This window comes from Eurosta solidaginis, chromosome 5 (genome assembly GCF_040869045.1).
Source record: "Eurosta solidaginis isolate ZX-2024a chromosome 5, ASM4086904v1, whole genome shotgun sequence".
Lineage (NCBI taxonomy): Eukaryota > Metazoa > Arthropoda > Insecta > Diptera > Tephritidae > Eurosta > Eurosta solidaginis.
Genome location: NC_090323.1, coordinates 92,999,912 through 93,021,204, shown reverse-complemented (window position 1 = coordinate 93,021,204; position 21,293 = coordinate 92,999,912).

The window sequence follows — 21,293 nt, the reverse complement described above, 5'->3', positions numbered from 1 at the left end:
TATTGTTAGCTCAACAATATTTCATAATACAAAAAACAAAGTGGAAATTATGCAAATCACAAATACGCTAAGAACCACTTTACGTCAAAACTATTTTCAATTCAACAATAAAATATATAGACAAACAAACGGTCTTGGAATGGGAAGCCCCACATCAGCCATTCTTATGGAAGTGTTCATGCAATGGAATGTTCATGGAATGTAATAAAGAAAATCAAGCGATACGGACGTGTTTATTTTCGCTCCGTATTTATGTGCAATTTTTAATAGTTCACTTAACAAATGTTAATAATTTGTGCCTACTGCCACACTGAGATAGTGACTCTTGTTTTGGATTTCATCCTGAAAGTAATTTTAAATGTTACAAATGAACATGATATAAATTAAATTAAATTAATAGTGGCAAAGTGTTATCATTAATATATCTTTATGCCGTGCGATTGTGGACAAAAGATTGAAAGAGGCCAACTGAAAGTGTTGTGTGCTAAGTGCAATGACTTCTTTCATTTGAAGTGTGTCAACATGCCGTCGGATGATCTTGATTTTCTCATCTCGTCAAACAAACATTATTTCTGCAATGTGTGTTCGGTTGAGCGACGCGCGTCTATTCATATGCCGCCACCTACTACTCTCCCCACTATCGTTAACAACGTTGAGCGCAATGATAATTTAAGTGGTATTGTTAAAAGCATTGCCGACCTACGTTGTGATAACGCTCGTATACTATCGGCCATGGATGCTCTAAAATGTGAAAACTCTCAGTTATCACTAAAGAGCGATTCTTTATCAGCTGAAATCCGCTCATTATACTCAGTTATAGAAGATAAAAATGGTATAATATCTACGATGAGTTCTGAAATAAAAAATCTTGGCAGTATTGTTGCTACAGTTGCTAGTGATCTCAAATCCATTCTCACTAGTGCTGCGGACAACAATAAGCAAACAAAATCTGCATTAACAAAACAGCCTACAACAAAAAGGAAGGGCAAAGGCAAAGGCAATGAATTGGCTGGCTCTACAAGCAAAATTAACGCGAAAGCTGTTACGGCTGCGAAAACAATACAGGCAGCCCCTTTCGAAAAGCAAAAGCAATTCAGTCAGGCGTAACAAGCAAATAAACTTAGGAAGATGATACGACAGAAAATACAAAACAACCAGCACTAACAACAACTCAGCTGTGCCAAATGATCATTGTGCTATTTTTGATTTGTCTTTCTCACCCAGTTCTTTTAGTGGCGCTGCCGCTTGTTCTACTAATGATGCAAATATCAGTTCTGCTGCACCTGCCAATAATAAAACTGGGTATTCCGGGGTGTAGCTACTAACCTAACATCTATTAATAATTCTAGCTTAGCATCTAACAATATTAATAACATTTCAAATAAGTTCACAAAAGCACCCACAATTGTCGTAGGTAGTAATTCAAACGCAAATCTTAGCTTAGCTGTTCGATTGAAATGGTTGCATTTGTCGTCTTTTAAGCCGACGGTAAAAGCTAGCGATGTTGTCGACTATGTCTCACATAATGCAAACATCTCGCCTTCATTCATTCATTGTTTTAAATTAATAAGGAAAACAGGGCGTCTCAGAGGCGGTGAGGTATTAATTGCTGTAAGGCGTTCTCTTCTTTCTTGGACCCGCTTTGTGTCTGTATTACTGGGCCTTCTGGCAATTTATTTATCTGCCTTTCTTACATTCCGCCTTGCAGCACAGATTTGCTGTACTGTGATCATGTTAATAATATATTTGACCTATATGCATATAATGTTGATAGTAATTTTTGCGTCCTGGGGGATTTTAATCTCAGCAAGGTTGTTTGGTCGAAATTACTAGAAGATGATATCTTAACACCTACTAATGTTCACCACCCCCATGAGATTAATTTCTTAGACACCCTTTTTAGTGCCAATCTAATTCAGATTAACAGTTTCGTGCACCAGTTAAACAATATTTTGGACCTAATTTTTGTCGATGAGAACCTCATAACTCACTTGACTGAATGTGTGTTTCCTATATATAAATCAGATATGCATCATGTAGCACTATCTTTATCTATTGAATTCTTCGACCTAGTGCCGAAAAACAATATAAATAATAATGAGCGCTCCTATAACTTTGATGCAAATTATGAATCTTTAAACTCCCTCATATCTGAAATAGACTGCAAATCTATTTTCTTTGCTAAAAATACAACTAAATGTTTCGAATTTTTTCTGCTAAAGATGGCTGACATATTCAGAAGGAATCTCTCTCTCCTACCAGTTAAAGTTCACAAACTACCCTGCTACAATACTAGGTTGAAAAAGTTGAAAAATCAAAGAAATAAGTACTTTAAATTATACAACGCTACCAGCGATACTGTTTTTAAAGATCAGTATACTTCTTATATGACGCAGTTCAATGTTCTTGATAAGTTTTTGTACAATAAATACGTTTCTCGAGTTGAAGATGAGTTGAAAGTTAATCCCTGGTCCTATGTTCGTTCAAAGAAAGGTTGTTCTAATATATCTACCTGCGTCAAATTTAATGACATTTGCTCTAACAGTTTGGTCGATTCGGCAAATCTTTTTGCTGATTTTTTCAAATCTACGTTTGTTGTTAGGCCGATAACTTTGATAACAGGTATCTTACTGATAGCCCCAAACCTTTAGACTTTGGGTCTCTGTCCGTGTCTGAAACCGATATTATCTTGGGTATATCCTCCTTACAGACCTCAATCAAAAATGATATTGATGGATTGTCCTCTTTTTTATTTAAGAAGTGTAGTATTTCTCTTTGTGTGCCACTGTGCCACATTTTCAATATTTCGCTATCGACTGGAGTTTTTGTTGATCGCTGGAAGCTGGCATCTATTACTCCTATCTTCAAGTCAGGCAATAAAAATGAAGTAAAGAATTACAGGCCAATATCCAAACTGTCAACATGTTCAAAACTTTTTGAAAAGGTAGTTAAAGACAAAGTATCATTCGCTATAAATAAAATAGTCGATCCATGTCAGCATGGTTTGATTGCGGGTCGTTCGACTGCTACAAATCTGGCTGTTTTCTCTCAGTTTTGTGTCTCTGCGTTTGAGGATGGATGTCAAATTGACACCATATATACGGATTTTTCCAAGGCTTTTGACACAGTTTCGTACAAATTACTTCTGTGGAAACTTGAAAACATGGGCTTTCACTCAAGCTTTCTGTCGTGGCTGAGGTCCTATTTGGAAAATAGAATATCTTTTGTTGAAGAGAACTAAATCTTATGAATTCTCAGCAACTTCGGGTGTACCACAAGGTAGCATCCTTGGTCCTATTTTGTTCTTAATGTTTATTAATGATGTTGGCTCGTGCATAAACTATTCGAATTATTTGCTTTATGCTGACGACTTAAAACTCTTTCGGAGAATCTCCTGTATTTCTGATGTATTGCGTCTGCAAGAAGATCTGAATGCTATAAATAATTGGGTCTATCAAAATAATCTGCGACTCAATATTAGTAAATGCTGTCACATGACGTATACTAAGTCTATTAATGTCATTGTAAACTTTACCAAGTAGCGCAACTAACAGCTAATCGCTCAAAATTTCCACACACACACAAACATCACTAATGACCATATTACGGAAATCTTAGGGAAATTGAAGTTAAAATTTTAAACAGACATAAAATGTTATAATTTTGGAATATATAGCATCTAGGACACCATAATTGCAGTAATTGAAAGAAAATGTTTGGTTATACTCAAGTATATAATTATTTTTTCTAAATTTAACTTTAATATTGATACAATGATTGATCCAATGCAACTCTGGTCTTCCTCCTGTTCTTCATTCCACTCCATTCGAGTGCCTATTTTCACGGTCTGCGAGTGCCTTCCACTCTATTCGCAACATAACCTCGAATTAAGCTGCCAAACTATATAGTAAACAATGATTAATGTGGTTTCATTCGCGTACTCGATTTCAAATGTAACTCTTGCGTCAATTAATGAGTTTAGCGATCTTGGCGTAACTTTTGACTCATCTTTTACTTTTTGTAATCATGTAAACTTTCTCATACCAAAGGCTTATAACAACTTAGCTTTATTGCGACGATATGCCAAGGATTTCAAGAACCCATATACCAGGAAAATCTTATACAATGCCTTAGTTCGTTCCAAGTTAGAGTATACATCAGTCATCTGCAATCCCATATACTCTTCACACTCTTTAAGAATTGAAAGAATTCAGCACAAGTTCATACGATTTGCTCTTCAACCTCTGCATTTTGTTAATCCCCTGCCACCCAAAAATGCAAGATGCATGCTTATCAATGTCTTGACACTTGAAGTTATACGTCTTGTTCAAAACTAGATGTTTATTTTTGACATAATATCCGGTGCCATTGTTTGCTCAGAACTACTTGAGCAGTTGACTTTCAATGTCCCTAACAGAGCTCTCCGCTTTCACAGTACATTCCGCGTTGAAGTGCTGCGTTCGAATTACTTCAGTTTCGCACCTCTTCTAAGAGGTATTGTAGAATTTAATCGCCTATCCAGAAGCCATGACCTGGATTTTGCCATGCCAAGGTCTCTGTTTAACGCACGCATTGAGTCCTATTGCTTATTTCAGTAAATCTTACTTTAAAATTGTTAAACTAGTACTAAGTTGACCTGTAATCTAGTCAGTAAGGTTGTAACCATTTGACTTAATAAAGATATGAAATGAAATGAAATATCTGGAAGAAAAGTACATACAGGTGCTGAAGTCTAAATGGCCATACTGGTTCTACTTCCACCAGCCAATGAAACAAGTGAAGAGGTATCCACCGATGTATCAAACCGATCCTTAATTAGAATATTCCACTTCTTTAAAATATGTAATGCCACTTCGAATTATCGGCATAAAATAAATTTTTATCGAAAATCAGAATTTAGAAAATGAAAATAAATTAAATTCACCATTTTCATTTCAAAAATCAACCATCTTTATTTTCTTCTTCAAAATGTACCTAAATACAAAACGGTTTAAAACTTGACAAAATTTCACGTCAAGTTGGCGTAATTAGACAACTACAATACATAAGCACTTTTTTCTTATTAAATTTCATTATTTTTCATTAAAAACCAAATTCGCAAATAGGTATAAACCTCACCTGCAATCGGGTATAAGCTCACCACTCTTTCAGAGTATTAATAATGCGTAGCATTGAAATTGCAAACAAATTTACATATTTATTTTAAACCGGAATCGAAAATAATATTTTTAGAGTTTAATTGGTACTTCTTATTTCTCATAATAGCTTACAACATTTTTTGTAGGTAATTGTGGGACACAGCAAATGAACCAAAAACAATACAAATAACGTGCTTATTTTTCACTCAAAATAACACAATTTTGCACAAAGCATTTAATTCCGAATTTCCTAATCAATTAAAATATGCAAAACCTGATGGACGCACTCCATTAATTTGTCCTTAAGGTTTTTTCTTGTTTGGTTTGGTTTTTTTTACAGTTATAAAAACGCCTTCTAAACATTTTCGTGCGGTATTTGTGCTTATTTTATTGATTGTATTAAATTAATTAATTAATTCTCTTTCCAAAAGTCGTAATTATGCAAAGTCACTTCAAGAAAGAAAGAAAAGAAAAATAAACAAAACTTCCTTGAGAATCACATTCGACATGACAGGGTTGCTTTGGCAACAACAAAAGTATCGAGTGGCGCCTCTTAACAAATACACAGTTTTTGGTAACACTGCAATATAAATCCTTTCTTGGTTGTTACTTTCAGCATAGTGTATATACATATGTACACACAGGGACATTGTGAGGTTCCCTTTTGGAACCTCTGCCAAATTGATGTGCGCTTCGCACGACGCAACGCACTCCACATAAAACAAACACGTCTTTCTTGTCTTAGCTTTTAAGTTTTATTTATATTGTTTTTAATTTGTAGCACAATAAATGTTTGTACGTTTTTATGTTTTTTGATTTATTAAATAGCTTAGTTTTGTCTGCGATTTAATTTAATATTTTACGCCACATTTGAAGCCGGTCCCAATTATAATTATATGATAATGGCCGATCTTTTTTTCTGCCGAGCCGAATTGCTCTGTTTTCAAGTTGTTCCAACACCTGTTGTTCGTTCACAGTAGACAACGGGTGTTGCAGCAATTTGGAAACAGGGTGACATTTTTATAATTTGCTAAGGCTGCTGTTACATCATCCTTTTTGGGGAAAAGAAGAATTGACAAAGTGATCAGTTTTGTCAGTTTTTCTTTTGCATAAGTTAAACAGAATTGTTGCGAATGAACGAATATGTTCACATTAGGGTGTTCCTCCCCCTTTGAGATCGTTCGTTCGGAGCAATTCTGTGACTATTTAAAATATGTTAATTAAAATTGTGGTATTTTTGAATTTTTGTTTGTACTATACTATGAATAATTTCAAATTACATTTTTTCATTTTGATATACAAAATTTTGTGTTCTATATATACATGTTGTCTGTGTTTTTTTTTGTTAAATTTTTCTTTGTACGATATTTACATTTTAATATAAATATATTTACATGTTATATATGTAGTTAACTTGGATTTTTTTTGGTTTAAAGCTTGTCCTATACTTTTGATACATATTTTGATTATTTTGATGATTTACATTTTTTCATTTGGGTGTGCAAAATAGTGTGTTATTTGTTTGTTTTTATATATTTTTGTGCCATCGTGGCTATTGAAAAATGAAGAAAATGAAACTATTGCTAAAAAAAAATTTTGGATTTTTCTTTAAACCCAATTTAAGGTTTAATCAGGGTATTGAATTAATGTTAATTTACTTTACTTAGACGATTTTTATGTACTACTTTTTCTTTGTTTTTAACTTCATCGAAAATAGTTACGTTAGGTTCGTTAATTTTAGTTATAATAAACGGACCTTGATAAATATTTTCGTGTTTATGATGTGGTTCTTTCTGTAAAAGTACTTTATCTCCTATTTTGACAACTAAAGGTCGTGCCATTTTATCGTACAGATATTTAGTTTGTAACTTATTTTTATTTATTAGATTTTGTGCCATTTTGTGCGTTTTCTGCATCCTAAATTTAACTTCTTTGGCATAGTTTTCGACATTATAAATTGAGTCAATTGTTTCTTTACTTAATTCATTAGGCAAAGTTGCCTTTTTCCCAAAGACTAACTCGAAAGGCGAAAATTGAATGTCGAAAACTGTGCTACTCGTAGTATTGTGTAGGAAGGTAAAGTATTTTAAATAAACAACCAAATCAGAAAAAGTATCTTTTAAATATGCACGTAAGTATTCATTAAAAACTCTATGATTACGTTCAATCGTGCCAACAGTTTCGTGATGGTATGCAGTTGAAAAATTATGTTCAATATTTAGAAGTTTAGTTAATTCTTCAAATAATTAATTTTTAAATTTAGTACATAAATATGATTTTATGTATAATTCGTATATTTTCACGGACGCACCGCTTTATATAAAAAAATCTGACTTGTTTTTTAACGGAACCACCGCATATTTAAAAAAAAAATGTACTTGGTTTTTATCAACCCACCGTTTATGTCAAAAATTTAATTGGTTTTTTAACAAACCACCGTTTATATAAAAAAATTCAATTGGGGTTTCACAAACCACCGTTATGTCAAAAATCCAAATTTAAATGAAATGCGAAATTAATTTAATTGACATGCGAAGGCACCGAATTTAATAAAAAATTTTAATTTGTAAAATACATACATATATACGTTTAAAGAAAAACTCTATGATTACGTTCAATCGTGCCAACAGTTTCATGATGGTATGCAGTTGAAAAATTATGTTCAATATTTAGAAGTTTAGTTAATTCTTCAAATAATTCATTTTTAAATTCTGTACCTAAATCTGATTTTATGGCATTCATTGTGCCGTATGTCAAAATGAAGCCTTCAAAGATTGCTGAAGCGATTGTTTTTGCCGAGTTGTCTGGCACAGCGACTGTTACCAGGTATTTAGTCATGTCGCAAATCATGGTAAGTGCGAACTTGTTACCATATTTGGACTCAGGTAGGGGTCCTATTGTGTCAATTACTAGTATATCAAATGGTTTACAAGGAGTTGGTGTTTTTCTTTTGTTTTAGGTTTAACCTTGTTTAAAAGACAATCTTAAAAACTTTTGATATATTTCGATATATCACGGGTCATGTTCTTCCAATAAAATTGTGTTCGCAGTTTTGCGTAAAGTCTTTTCATTCCGCAATATCCACCAGAAATGGGATCATTATGGTAAATTTTCATTAGTTTTAATTTTGTATCTTTGTCTGTTACTGTCTCCACTGGATCTGTTGAAATAATTTCTAATGATTTAAAAATTTTATTTCCAATATTTTTGAAATTTGTAATAGTATAATGTTCGAACAAAATATCGTTTTTAGGCCATTCAATTTGCTTAATTTTGCGTTTGCCGGCTTCTGATTCAAGCAATTTCTCTAAAGTCATTATTTCGTTAACAAGCTCAAAACTAAGTAACTCGAGTTTCTTAAGGTTAATATGCGCAAAAATTCTTAAACTTGTTGTTTTATTATTTTTATCGTACGTAATTGCAAATCTTATCCGTGGAACTTTTTTCGGAAAATTAAATGAAAATTTGTCGTAGACATGTACAGCAAGTTGCTTTTCGTCGGTTTTGTCTTTTTTCCTAGGAAGGTTATTGTCGTTTTGCCGTTTTGTCAGTGATATTGTCTGTACTGCCAAAATTTGTTTGTTCGATTCTTTAATCTCATCGATTGTAATGCGCGATAGTGCATCAGCACAAACGTTTGATTTTCCCTTAATGTATACAATAGTGAAATTATATTCAGATACTTCTAGTCTTATTCTTGAAAGTTTTGAAGATGGATCTTTCATATTGAATAAGTATACTAGAGGTCTATGATCTGACTTTACAATGAAATGGGTGCAATAAACGTATGGTCGAAATTGCTTCATTGCGAAATAAATAGCTAAGAGTTCCAACTCTATAATTGGTTTTTTCTGCTCTGCTTTATTAAATGCTTTAGAGGCGAAATAAATTGGCAAATCACCAGCTTGCTGTTCTTGACTTAAAATAGCGCCACATTCAGTTGTGGAAGTATCAACAGTAACAATGAATTGTTTAGTAAAATCTGGATATTGAAGTAATTTTGGTGAAAGTAACGCTGCTTTCAAAGATAAAAATGCTCTTTCGCACTAAACATCCCATACAAATTCAACTCTTTTTCTGCTTAATCGATTTAGAGGCGCTGCCAGAGATGCAAAATTAGGTATAAACCGTCTGTAATAGTTTGCAAACGCGACGAATCGCCATACTGCGTCTTTGTCAGTCGGTTTTGTATACTTTTTAACTGCGTTTATGTTGGAGTCGTCTGGCAACAAACCTTTGGCTGAACATTTATGACCTAAAAATGTAAATTCTGGTCGTAAAAAGTTGCATTTATTTGGGTTAAGTTTGAGATCGAAAGACCTACACGTATCGAAAACTTTTGAAAGATTTTTAATATGGTGTGCTTCACTACAACCTATGACGATAATATCGTCGACGTATAAAAATGCGACGTTGGGTGGTATACCCGAAAAATCTGTTGTCATCATTCGTGAGAATGAACTTGGTGCTATGTTTAAACCGAATGGAAGCACTTTCCATCTAAATGCACCTCGGTCAGTGCTGAAACACGCAATGTCACGTGAGTCAGGATGCAAGGGGATTTGATGAAATCCCGAAAAAAGATCTAATGTGGAAAAATACTTTGCTCTACCGAGATTGTCTAAAATCTCGTCAACTCTAGCTAGTGGAAATTTATCAGCAATGAGTTTTTTGTTTACTGCGGCAAAATCTACGCACATACAATAAGCTTTTTGACCATTAGTATCCTTCTTTGGGACTGCAATCAAGGGACTATACTGGGTTCAATCAAATCGTTGTCTAACAATTTATTTACTTGGCGATTTATTTCTTCGCGTTGAGAGTATGGCAATCGATAGTTTTTAACATATACCGACTCGTTGTCTGTCAATCTTAATTTTTGCTCGTAGAAGTTGTTTAAAGTCATTTTGTCCGTGTCAAGAGCGAAAGTGTCAGCATAATCAATGCAATGGTCAATTAATTTACTATGAGCATGTTGAGGTATTTGATTTTTTAAAATTGAAATCAGTTTTTTCGTTCGTTTCTCTTCTGTTTCTGTCTTGTTAATTGTATAAACATTGTAGTTTGATAGTTTTCCGGTCGTAATACTTTTTCTTTTCACATATTTTACATCATCCGTGGTGTTAATAACTTTAATTATTGGGTTACTGGAATTAACAATGCACCTAGCTGTGAAAACGCCTTTTTCAATTTCCTGCGAGTCCCCGAAAAGTGGCTCGGGTGAATCTCCTAACTCAAAAAGTCTGAATATTTCACACCTTGGAGGAATGATACAACTGTCGCTTTCTGTTCCGTGCAGGATTGGTATCGCAACTTTTTCATTTCCTACCCAAAAGGAAATACTATTTCTTTCATAATTAATAATGCATTTGTTAATTTTCAGAAAATCTTTACCCAGTATGCCATCGGATGGAATATTAAAGTTTTCATTTACTACATGTAAAGTATATTTAATAGAACAGTTTGAAAAATTTAAATTTGCTGTAATTTTACCTAAAGTCGAAACTATATTTGAAGTGACACCGGTAATGTTAATAATATCGTTCGTATTTAATAAAATATTGCTGTCTAGACATAATATTTTTATTAAAGAAATGTCTGCTTGAGTGTCTACTAGGAAATAACAAAATTTTTGTGGCTCGTTAAGTTGTAATTCTATGAAATCTGAATAATTTAGGTTTAAATAATAGATGCCTATTGAAGAGGCCAATTCGCTTACTCGGTTAGTTCGTCCTCCCCCAGTGTTCGCTCCTGAGGGGCACTCGCGTTTAAAGCGCGAACGTTTGCGTTTCTACCTCTACCATTGGTTGATCTCGAATTCTTACCTCTATTGTTACTATTGTTTGAATTAGGATTTGTATTTGAACGCGTATTATTATTGCTATTATTCTGATATCTATTTCCGTTATAATCCTATATCTTTGATTATTGTTGCCGTTATAGTTGCTATTGAATGAAAATGAACTATTATTATTTCTATAACCAGTATAGCCGCGGTTTGGGTAAAAGCCTCGATAACTACCACGTGAATTTCTGAATGTGTTGTTACCACGTGATCGATAAGCTAGAACCTGTTGTTCAGTTACTTCGTTGTTTTGTTCTACAATTAATTTCGCTACTACGTCTTTCGGATCGGTAAATGCCGTTGAGGCTAAAATGGTTTTTACTAAATTTGATTTTGCATTTAAACGACACACGTTAACAGTTTGTTCGACTACCATTTCATGAGTTTTCGCTTGAGTGATCCCTTCAATAATAAGAGCCGCTCAAGTGAGTCAGCTAAATCTACAACTTTTTTGGCAAAATCTGTATAATTGTTACCGTTAACGTGCAACGCTGCAATTCTCCTTGCTACAACTTTCGAGTTGTCTGATTTGGTCCTACTACGTAGAGCTGTTTTAATGTCGTTCACTTAATTTACTTGTCTTGGTATTGCTTCACGGGCTTTACCCTCTAATTTTGATGTTAAGAACGCTATAAAATTATCAGTTAAATCTGCAGTAGCGAATTGTTCAAATAATGCAATTTTGACTATAAAAGAATCAAGTGCAAGAGGGTCACCATTGTAGCTTTCTCTAATGGAATTAGCACATGTGTTAATGAAAATTCTATTTTCCCCAGGTGTTGCCATGATTTGATCGTTAAGATCTGGAGCTAAATTAGCAGAAGGTAAGGCCACGTTTGTACTATTTGTATCGTTAAGATCTGATTTAAAGTAAAAGAGGTTGAAGTTAGTTTTGCACTGTTTGAATCGTTACGATTTGAATCTAAATTAGAAGTTGAATTTGACAAAGTTAACAAAGAAAATCAATTTTCCTGGGTTGTGAATTCTTCGGTCGAGGATGAAGCTAAACTTTCGTAGCTTGAGGCTAAATTATCGGAATCGGATTCTGAGTCTGAATTTTTTTGCACTTCCTTACCACTAGGTACATATTATCAGAAAAGCACAAATAATTCAGTTCAAACTATGAAATTAATGAAGTACTTATTTGAATGTCTGAATTCTTTGAAGCTGAAATGTTGAGGAAAAAGAAAAAGGAAATTTTGTACAAGAGAACAGATTTGCAGGTGAATAGTGACTAAAGGGGTATTTAACCATGTATAGGAAGAATTAATTAAAACTGCAGTAAACTTGTATGAAAAATCTATAAAAAGTGATTGATTTTAAAATGGCTCAAAAGCATATATGTAAGTATGAATTTGTAAAAGTCTCAAAATGTGGTAATCACGGACGCACCGCTTTATAAAAAAATCTCATTTGGCTTTTCACGGAACCACCGTTTAATAAAAAAATTTAATTGGTTTTTAACGGAACCACCACATGTATCAAACAAATTTTTAATTGGTTTTTAACGGAACCACCGCATATATCAAAAAATTTTAATTGGTTTTTAACGGAACCACCGCATATATCAAAAATCCAAAATTTACACGTTACAAACTGCTTATCAAGTTCAACAGTCTTATATGATGAAAATTAATATTATGTTGGAAAACGGGCGTATCTATAAAAAAATGTTTCCTTTTACCTGTAGTAAATAAAAATCTGAAAAATAGAAATTCCGAAATTTGAAATTTTAAATAGAAGGTTTGTGAAACTAATTGCAAATTTGAAGAATGGAAGCTCGAAAATATGTGAATATGTAAAACAAATTGAGAAATTTTTAAATTAAAAATTTGAAAACATGAAAAATGTGAAGAAAATGTAAATTTAAATGTAGATCTGGAAATATTTGAATTTATAAAATGGTTCGAAAAATGTTAGAATTGTTGAAAACTGAGGTAGTTAAATGTAGACGGACGCTATTCAAGAATGTGTTGCTATTCAAAAATGCGAAAGAAAAAATCTTAAGTATTTATACACACTTAGAAAAACTCTATATACATAAGGCAAAGCTACATATACCTAAATACTTATGACTGATGCTGCTCCAACCGTAAATGCTGCCGCTGCCGCTGTCGTCGCCAATGCTGCTACTGCCCGAGTTGTTTCTGGTGGTCTTCGCTGGCGCTGCCGCTGCTGGTCTTCGATGTTAATGCTGGCGGTGGTGATGGTTAAAAAAAATGGCGATGATATACCGTTGGCTAGTGGCGTGGGTTTATATGCCGTTATTAATGGCATATTATACGACAATTTTATTTTGTTATTTAAAGTTTTTTTCCATTATTTCTCTATAATTTAGTTGTAGTTTTCAGAAAATTTTTAATATTTAGCGCTTTCTTTACTTTGGTTTATTTCTCCTCCATTTAACGTAGGATTAGTTCTGTTGCATTAAAAATTTTCTTTTATTTCAATTTAAAATTGTGTCTTTTCACTGCCACTGCCACTTAGAACTGCCTTTGCAAAAAAATTAACACCACCCCCTACCTTCTTCAAAAAAAAATCCGGTTGCCTGCCGAGGCTCCAGCCTCACGGTCGCCATGTGAGGTTCCCTTTTGGAACCTCTGCCAAATTGATGTTCGCTTTGCACATCGCAACGTCCTCCACATAAAACAAACTCGTCTTTCTTGTCTTAGCTTTTAAGTTTTATTTATGTTGTTTTTAATTTGTAGCACACTAAATGTTTGTACGTTTTTATGTTTTTTTGATTTATTAAATAGCTTAGTTTTGTCTGCGATTTAATTTAATATTTTACGCCACACTTGAAGCCGGTCCCAATTATAATTATGTGATAATGGCCGGTCTTTTCTTCTGCCGAGCCGAACTGCTCTGTTTCCAAGTTGTTCCAACACCTGTTGTTCGTTCACAGTAGACAACGGGTGTTGCAGCAACTTGGAAACAGGGTGACATTTTTATAACTTGTTAAGGCTGTTGTTACAACATCATTTAATTGGAATAATCTGAAAAGAAAAGTAAATACAAGTTAGTAAATTTTAATCAAACTTTCTTGGGTGACAAGAAACTTTGTGAAAATTAAATCACAAAAATAAAAACCAAAATATAAATTTTCCATCAGATTCGAATATACAAATTTTTATTTATTGTATTCAGTAGAAATTATGAATTGATCACTCGCAAGTGTAATTTATTCAATTTCGACGTGTGATTCCAATGCAGAAACATGAAATTTAATATAAAGAAGAGATAGGATGTACTCAGGGAGCATTTGGAAAGTGATCAATAACCCGTTGATAAACAGCTCACGCGGTCATTCTTTTTCGCTATTGCAAATGCATCACTGCACGAATTTTGCACAACCCATATGCAGGTCCCTGCACATGGTCACCCTACAAGACGTAGGTAACTAGTTCACCCACACATTCAAAGCTTTTTTCGCTCTCCACTAACACATCGACGCTAAATGCACCCCGGTCAGTGCTGAAAGACGCAATGTCACGTGAGTCAGGATGCAAGGGGATTTGATGAAATCCCGAAAAAATCTAATGTGGAAAAATACTTTGCTCTACCGAGATTGTCTAAAATATCGTCAACCCTAGCTAGTGGAAATTTATCAGCAATGAGTTTTTTGTTTACTGCGGGAAAATCTACGCACATACGATAAGCTTTTTGACCATTAGTATCCTTCTTTGGGACTACAATCAAGGGACTATACTGGGTTCAATCAAATCGTTGTCTAACAATTTATTTACTTGGCGATTTATTTCTTCGCGTTGAGAGTATGGCAATCGATAGTTTTTAACATATACCGACTCGTTGTCTGTCAATCTTAATTTTTGCTCGTAGAAGTTGTTTAAAGTCATTTTGTCCGTGTCAAGAGCGAAAGTGTCAGCATAATCAATGCAATGGTCAATTAATTTACTATGAGCATGTTGAGGTATTTGATTTTTTAAAATTGAAATCAGTTTTTTCGTTCGTTTCTCTTCTGTTTCTGTCTTGTTAATTGTATAAACATTGTAGTTTGATAGTTTTCCGGTCGTAATACTTTTTCTTTTCACATATTTTACATCATCCGTGGTGTTAATAACTTTAATTATTGGGTTACTGGAATTAACAATGCACCTAGCTGTGAAAACGCCTTTTTCAATTTCCTGCGAGTCCCCGAAAAGTGGCTCGGGTGAATCTCCTAACTCAAAAAGTCTGAATATTTCACACCTTGGAGGAATGATACAACTGTCGCTTTCTGTTCCGTGCAGGATTGGTATCGCAACTTTTTCATTTCCTACCCAAAAGGAAATACTATTTCTTTCATAATTAATAATGCATTTGTTAATTTTCAGAAAATCTTTACCCAGTATGCCATCGGATGGAATATTAAAGTTTTCATTTACTACATGTAAAGTATATTTAATAGAACAGTTTGAAAAATTTAAATTTGCTGTAATTTTACCTAAAGTCGAAACTGAATTTGAAGTGACACCGGTAATGTTAATAATATCGTTCGTATTTAATAAAATATTGCTGTCTAGACATAATATTTTTATTAAAGAAATGTCTGCTTGAGTGTCTACTAGGAAATAACAAAATTTTTGTGGCTCGTTAAGTTGTAATTCTATGAAATCTGAATAGTTTAGGTTTAAATAATAGATGCCTATTGAAGAGGCCAATTCGCTTACTCGGTTAGTTCGTCCTCCCCCAGTGTTCGCTCCTGAGGGGCACTCGCGTTTAAAGCGCGAACGTTTGCGTTTCTACCTCTACCATTGGTTGATCTCGAATTCTTACCTCTATTGTTACTATTGTTTGAATTAGGATTTGTATTTGAACGCGTATTATTATTGCTATTATTCTGATATCTATTTCCGTTATAATCCTATATCTTTGATTATTGTTGCCGTTATAGTTGCTATTGAATGAAAATGAACTATTATTATTTCTATAACCAGTATAGCCGCGGTTTGGGTAAAAGCCTCGATAACTACCACGTGAATTTCTGAATGTGTTGTTACCACGTGATCGATAAGCTAGAACCTGTTGTTCAGTTACTTCGTTGTTTTGTTCTACAATTAATTTCGCTACTACGTCTTTCGGATCGGTAAATGCCGTTGAGGCTAAAATGGTTTTTACTAAATTTGATTTTGCATTTAAACGACACACGTTAACAGTTTGTTCGACTACCATTTCATGAGTTTTCGCTTGAGTGATCCCTTCAATAATAAGAGCCGCTCAAGTGAGTCAGCTAAATCTACAACTTTTTTGGCAAAATCTGTATAATTGTTACCGTTAACGTGCAACGCTGCAATTCTCCTTGCTACAACTTTCGAGTTGTCTGATTTGGTCCTACTACGTAGAGCTGTTTTAATGTCGTTCACTTAATTTACTTGTCTTGGTATTGCTTCACGGGCTTTACCCTCTAATTTTGATGTTAAGAACGCTATAAAATTATCAGTTAAATCTGCAGTAGCGAATTGTTCAAATAATGCAATTTTGACTATAAAAGAATCAAGTGCAAGAGGGTCACCATTGTAGCTTTCTCTAATGGAATTAGCACATGTGTTAATGAAAATTCTATTTTCCCCAGGTGTTGCCATGATTTGATCGTTAAGATCTGGAGCTAAATTAGCAGAAGGTAAGGCCACGTTTGTACTATTTGTATCGTTAAGATCTGATTTAAAGTAAAAGAGGTTGAAGTTAGTTTTGCACTGTTTGAATCGTTACGATTTGAATCTAAATTAGAAGTTGAATTTGACAAAGTTAACAAAGAAAATCAATTTTCCTGGGTTGTGAATTCTTCGGTCGAGGATGAAGCTAAACTTTCGTAGCTTGATGCTAAATTATCGGAATCGGATTCTGAGTCTGAATTTTTTTGCACTTCCTTACCACTAGGTACATATTATCAGAAAAGCACAAATAATTCAGTTCAAACTATGAAATTAATGAAGTACTTATTTGAATGTCTGAATTCTTTGAAGCTGAAATGTTGAGGAAAAAGAAAAAGGAAATTTTGTACAAGAGAACTGATTTGCAGGTGAATAGTGACTAAAGGGGTATTTAACCATGTATAGGAAGAATTAATTAAAACTGCAGTAAACTTGTATGAAAAATCTATAAAAAGTGATTGATTTTAAAATGGCTCAAAAGCATATATGTAAGTATGAATTTGTAAAAGTCTCAAAATGTGGTAATCACGGACGCACCGCTTTATAAAAAAATCTCATTTGGCTTTTCACGGAACCACCGTTTAATAAAAAAATTTAATTGGTTTTTAACGGAACCACCACATGTATCAAACAAATTTTTAATTGGTTTTTAACGGAACCACCGCATATATCAAAAAATTTTAATTGGTTTTTAACGGAACCACCGCATATATCAAAAATCCAAAATTTACACGTTACAAACTGCTTATCAAGTTCAACAGTCTTATATGATGAAAATTAATATTATGTTGGAAAACGGGCGTATCTATAAAAAAATGTTTCCTTTTACCTGTAGTAAATAAAAATCTGAAAAATAGAAATTCCGAAATTTGAAATTTTAAATAGAAGGTTTGTGAAACTAATTGCAAATTTGAAGAATGGAAGCTCGAAAATATGTGAATATGTAAAACAAATTGAGAAATTTTTAAATTAAAAATTTGAAAACATGAAAAATGTGAAGAAAATGTAAATTTAAATGTAGATCTGGAAATATTTGAATTTATAAAATGGTTCGAAAAATGTTAGAATTGTTGAAAACTGAGGTAGTTAAATGTAGACGGACGCTATTCAAGAATGTGTTGCTATTCAAAAATGCGAAAGAAAAAATCTTAAGTATTTATACACACTTAGAAAAACTCTATATACATAAGGCAAAGCTACATATACCTAAATACTTATGACTGATGCTGCTCCAACCGTAAATGCTGCCGCTGCCGCTGTCGTCGCCAATGCTGCTACTGCCCGAGTTGTTTCTGGTGGTCTTCGCTGGCGCTGCCGCTGCTGGTCTTCGATGTTAATGCTGGCGGTGGTGATGGTTAAAAAAAATGGCGATGATATACCGTTGGCTAGTGGCGTGGGTTTATATGCCGTTATTAATGGCATATTATACGACAATTTTATTTTGTTATTTAAAGTTTTTTTCCATTATTTCTCTATAATTTAGTTGTAGTTTTCAGAAAATTTTTAATATTTAGCGCTTTCTTTACTTTGGTTTATTTCTCCTCCATTTAACGTAGGATTAGTTCTGTTGCATTAAAAATTTTCTTTTATTTCAATTTAAAATTGTGTCTTTTCACTGCCACTGCCACTTAGAACTGCCTTTGCAAAAAAATTAACACCACCCCCTACCTTCTTCAAAAAAAAATCCGGTTGCCTGCCGAGGCTCCAGCCTCACGGTCGCCATGTGAGGTTCCCTTTTGGAACCTCTGCCAAATTGATGTTCGCTTTGCACATCGCAACGTCCTCCACATAAAACAAACTCGTCTTTCTTGTCTTAGCTTTTAAGTTTTATTTATGTTGTTTTTAATTTGTAGCACACTAAATGTTTGTACGTTTTTATGTTTTTTTGATTTATTAAATAGCTTAGTTTTGTCTGCGATTTAATTTAATATTTTACGCCACACTTGAAGCCGGTCCCAATTATAATTATGTGATAATGGCCGGTCTTTTCTTCTGCCGAGCCGAACTGCTCTGTTTCCAAGTTGTTCCAACACCTGTTGTTCGTTCACAGTAGACAACGGGTGTTGCAGCAACTTGGAAACAGGGTGACATTTTTATAACTTGTTAAGGCTGTTGTTACAACATCATTTAATTGGAATAATCTGAAAAGAAAAGTAAATACAAGTTAGTAAATTTTAATCAAACTTTCTTGGGTGACAAGAAACTTTGTGAAAATTAAATCACAAAAATAAAAACCAAAATATAAATTTTCCATCAGATTCGAATATACAAATTTTTATTTATTGTATTCAGTAGAAATTATGAATTGATCACTCGCAAGTGTAATTTATTCAATTTCGACGTGTGATTCCAATGCAGAAACATGAAATTTAATATAAAGAAGAGATAGGATGTACTCAGGGAGCATTTGGAAAGTGATCAATAACCCGTTGATAAACAGCTCACGCGGTCATTCTTTTTCGCTATTGCAAATGCATCACTGCACGAATTTTGCACAACCCATATGCAGGTCCCTGCACATGGTCACCCTACAAGACGTAGGTAACTAGTTCACCCACACATTCAAAGCTTTTTTCGCTCTCCACTAACACATCGACGCTAAATGCACCCCGGTCAGTGCTGAAAGACGCAATGTCACGTGAGTCAGGATGCAAGGGGATTTGATGAAATCCCGAAAAAATCTAATGTGGAAAAATACTTTGCTCTACCGAGATTGTCTAAAATATCGTCAACCCTAGCTAGTGGAAATTTATCAGCAATGAGTTTTTTGTTTACTGCGGGAAAATCTACGCACATACGATAAGCTTTTTGACCATTAGTATCCTTCTTTGGGACTACAATCAAGGGACTATACTGGGTTCAATCAAATCGTTGTCTAACAATTTATTTACTTGGCGATTTATTTCTTCGCGTTGAGAGTATGGCAATCGATAGTTTTTAACATATACCGACTCGTTGTCTGTCAATCTTAATTTTTGCTCGTAGAAGTTGTTTAAAGTCATTTTGTCCGTGTCAAGAGCGAAAGTGTCAGCATAATCAATGCAATGGTCAATTAATTTACTATGAGCATGTTGAGGTATTTGATTTTTTTAAATTGAAATCAGTTTTTTCGTTCGTTTCTCTTCTGTTTCTGTCTTGTTAATTGTATAAACATTGTAGTTTGATAGTTTTCCGGTCGTAATACTTTTTCTTTTCACATATTTTACATCATCCGTGGTGTTAATAACTTTAATTATTGGGTTACTGGAATTAACAATGCACCTAGCTGTGAAAACGCCTTTTTCAATTTCCTGCGAGTCCCCGAAAAGTGGCTCGGGTGAATCTCCTAACTCAAAAAGTCTGAATATTTCACACCTTGGAGGAATGATACAACTGTCGCTTTCTGTTCCGTGCAGGATTGGTATCGCAACTTTTTCATTTCCTACCCAAAAGGAAATACTATTTCTTTCATAATTAATAATGCATTTGTTAATTTTCAGAAAATCTTTACCCAGTATGCCATCGGATGGAATATTAAAGTTTTCATTTACTACATGTAAAGTATATTTAATAGAACAGTTTGAAAAATTTAAATTTGCTGTAATTTTACCTAAAGTCGAAACTGAATTTGAAGTGACACCGGTAATGTTAATAATATCGTTCGTATTTAATAAAATATTGCTGTCTAGACATAATATTTTTATTAAAGAAATGTCTGCTTGAGTGTCTACTAGGAAAGAACGAAATTTTTTGATTCGTTAAGTTGTAATTCTATGAAATCTGAATAATTTAGGTTTAAATAATAAATGCCTATTGGAGAGGCAAATTCGCTTACTAGGTTAGTTCGTCCTCCCCCAGTGTTCGCTTCTGAGGGGCACTCGCGTTTAAAGCGCGAACGTTTGCGTTTCTACCTCTACCATTGGCTGATCTCGAATTCTTACCTCTATTGTTACTATTGTTTGAATTAGGATTTGTATTTGAACGCGTGTTATTATTGCTATTATTCTGATATCTATTTCCGTTATAATCCTATATCTTTGATTATTGTTGCCGTTATAGTTGCTATTGAATGAAAATGAACTATTATTATTTCTATAACCAGTATAGCCGCGGTTTGGGTAAAAGCCTCGATAACTACCACGTGAATTTCTGAATGTGTTGTTACCACGTGATCGATAAGCTAGAACCTGTTGTTCAGTTACTTCGTTGTTTTGTTCTACAATTAATTTCGCTACTACGTCTTTCGGATCGGTAAATGCCGTTGAGGCTAAAATGGTTTTTAATAAATTTGATTTTGCATTTAAACGACACACGTTAACAGTTTGTTCGACTACCATTTCATGAGTTTTCGCTTGAGTGATCCCTTCAATAATAAGAGCCGCTCAAGTGAGTCAGCTAAATCTACAACTTTTTTGGCAAAATCTGTATAATTGTTACCGTTAACGTGCAACGCTGCAATTCTCCTTGCTACAACTTTCGAGTTGTCTGATTTGGTCCTACTACGTAGAGCTGTTTTAATGTCATTCACTTAATTTACTTGTCTTGGTATTGCTTCACGGGCTTTACCCTCTAGTTTTGATTTTAAGAACGCTATAAAATTATCAGTTAAATCTGCAGTAGCGAATTGTTCAAATAATGCAATTTTGTCTATAAAAGAATCAAGTGCAGGAGGGTCACCAT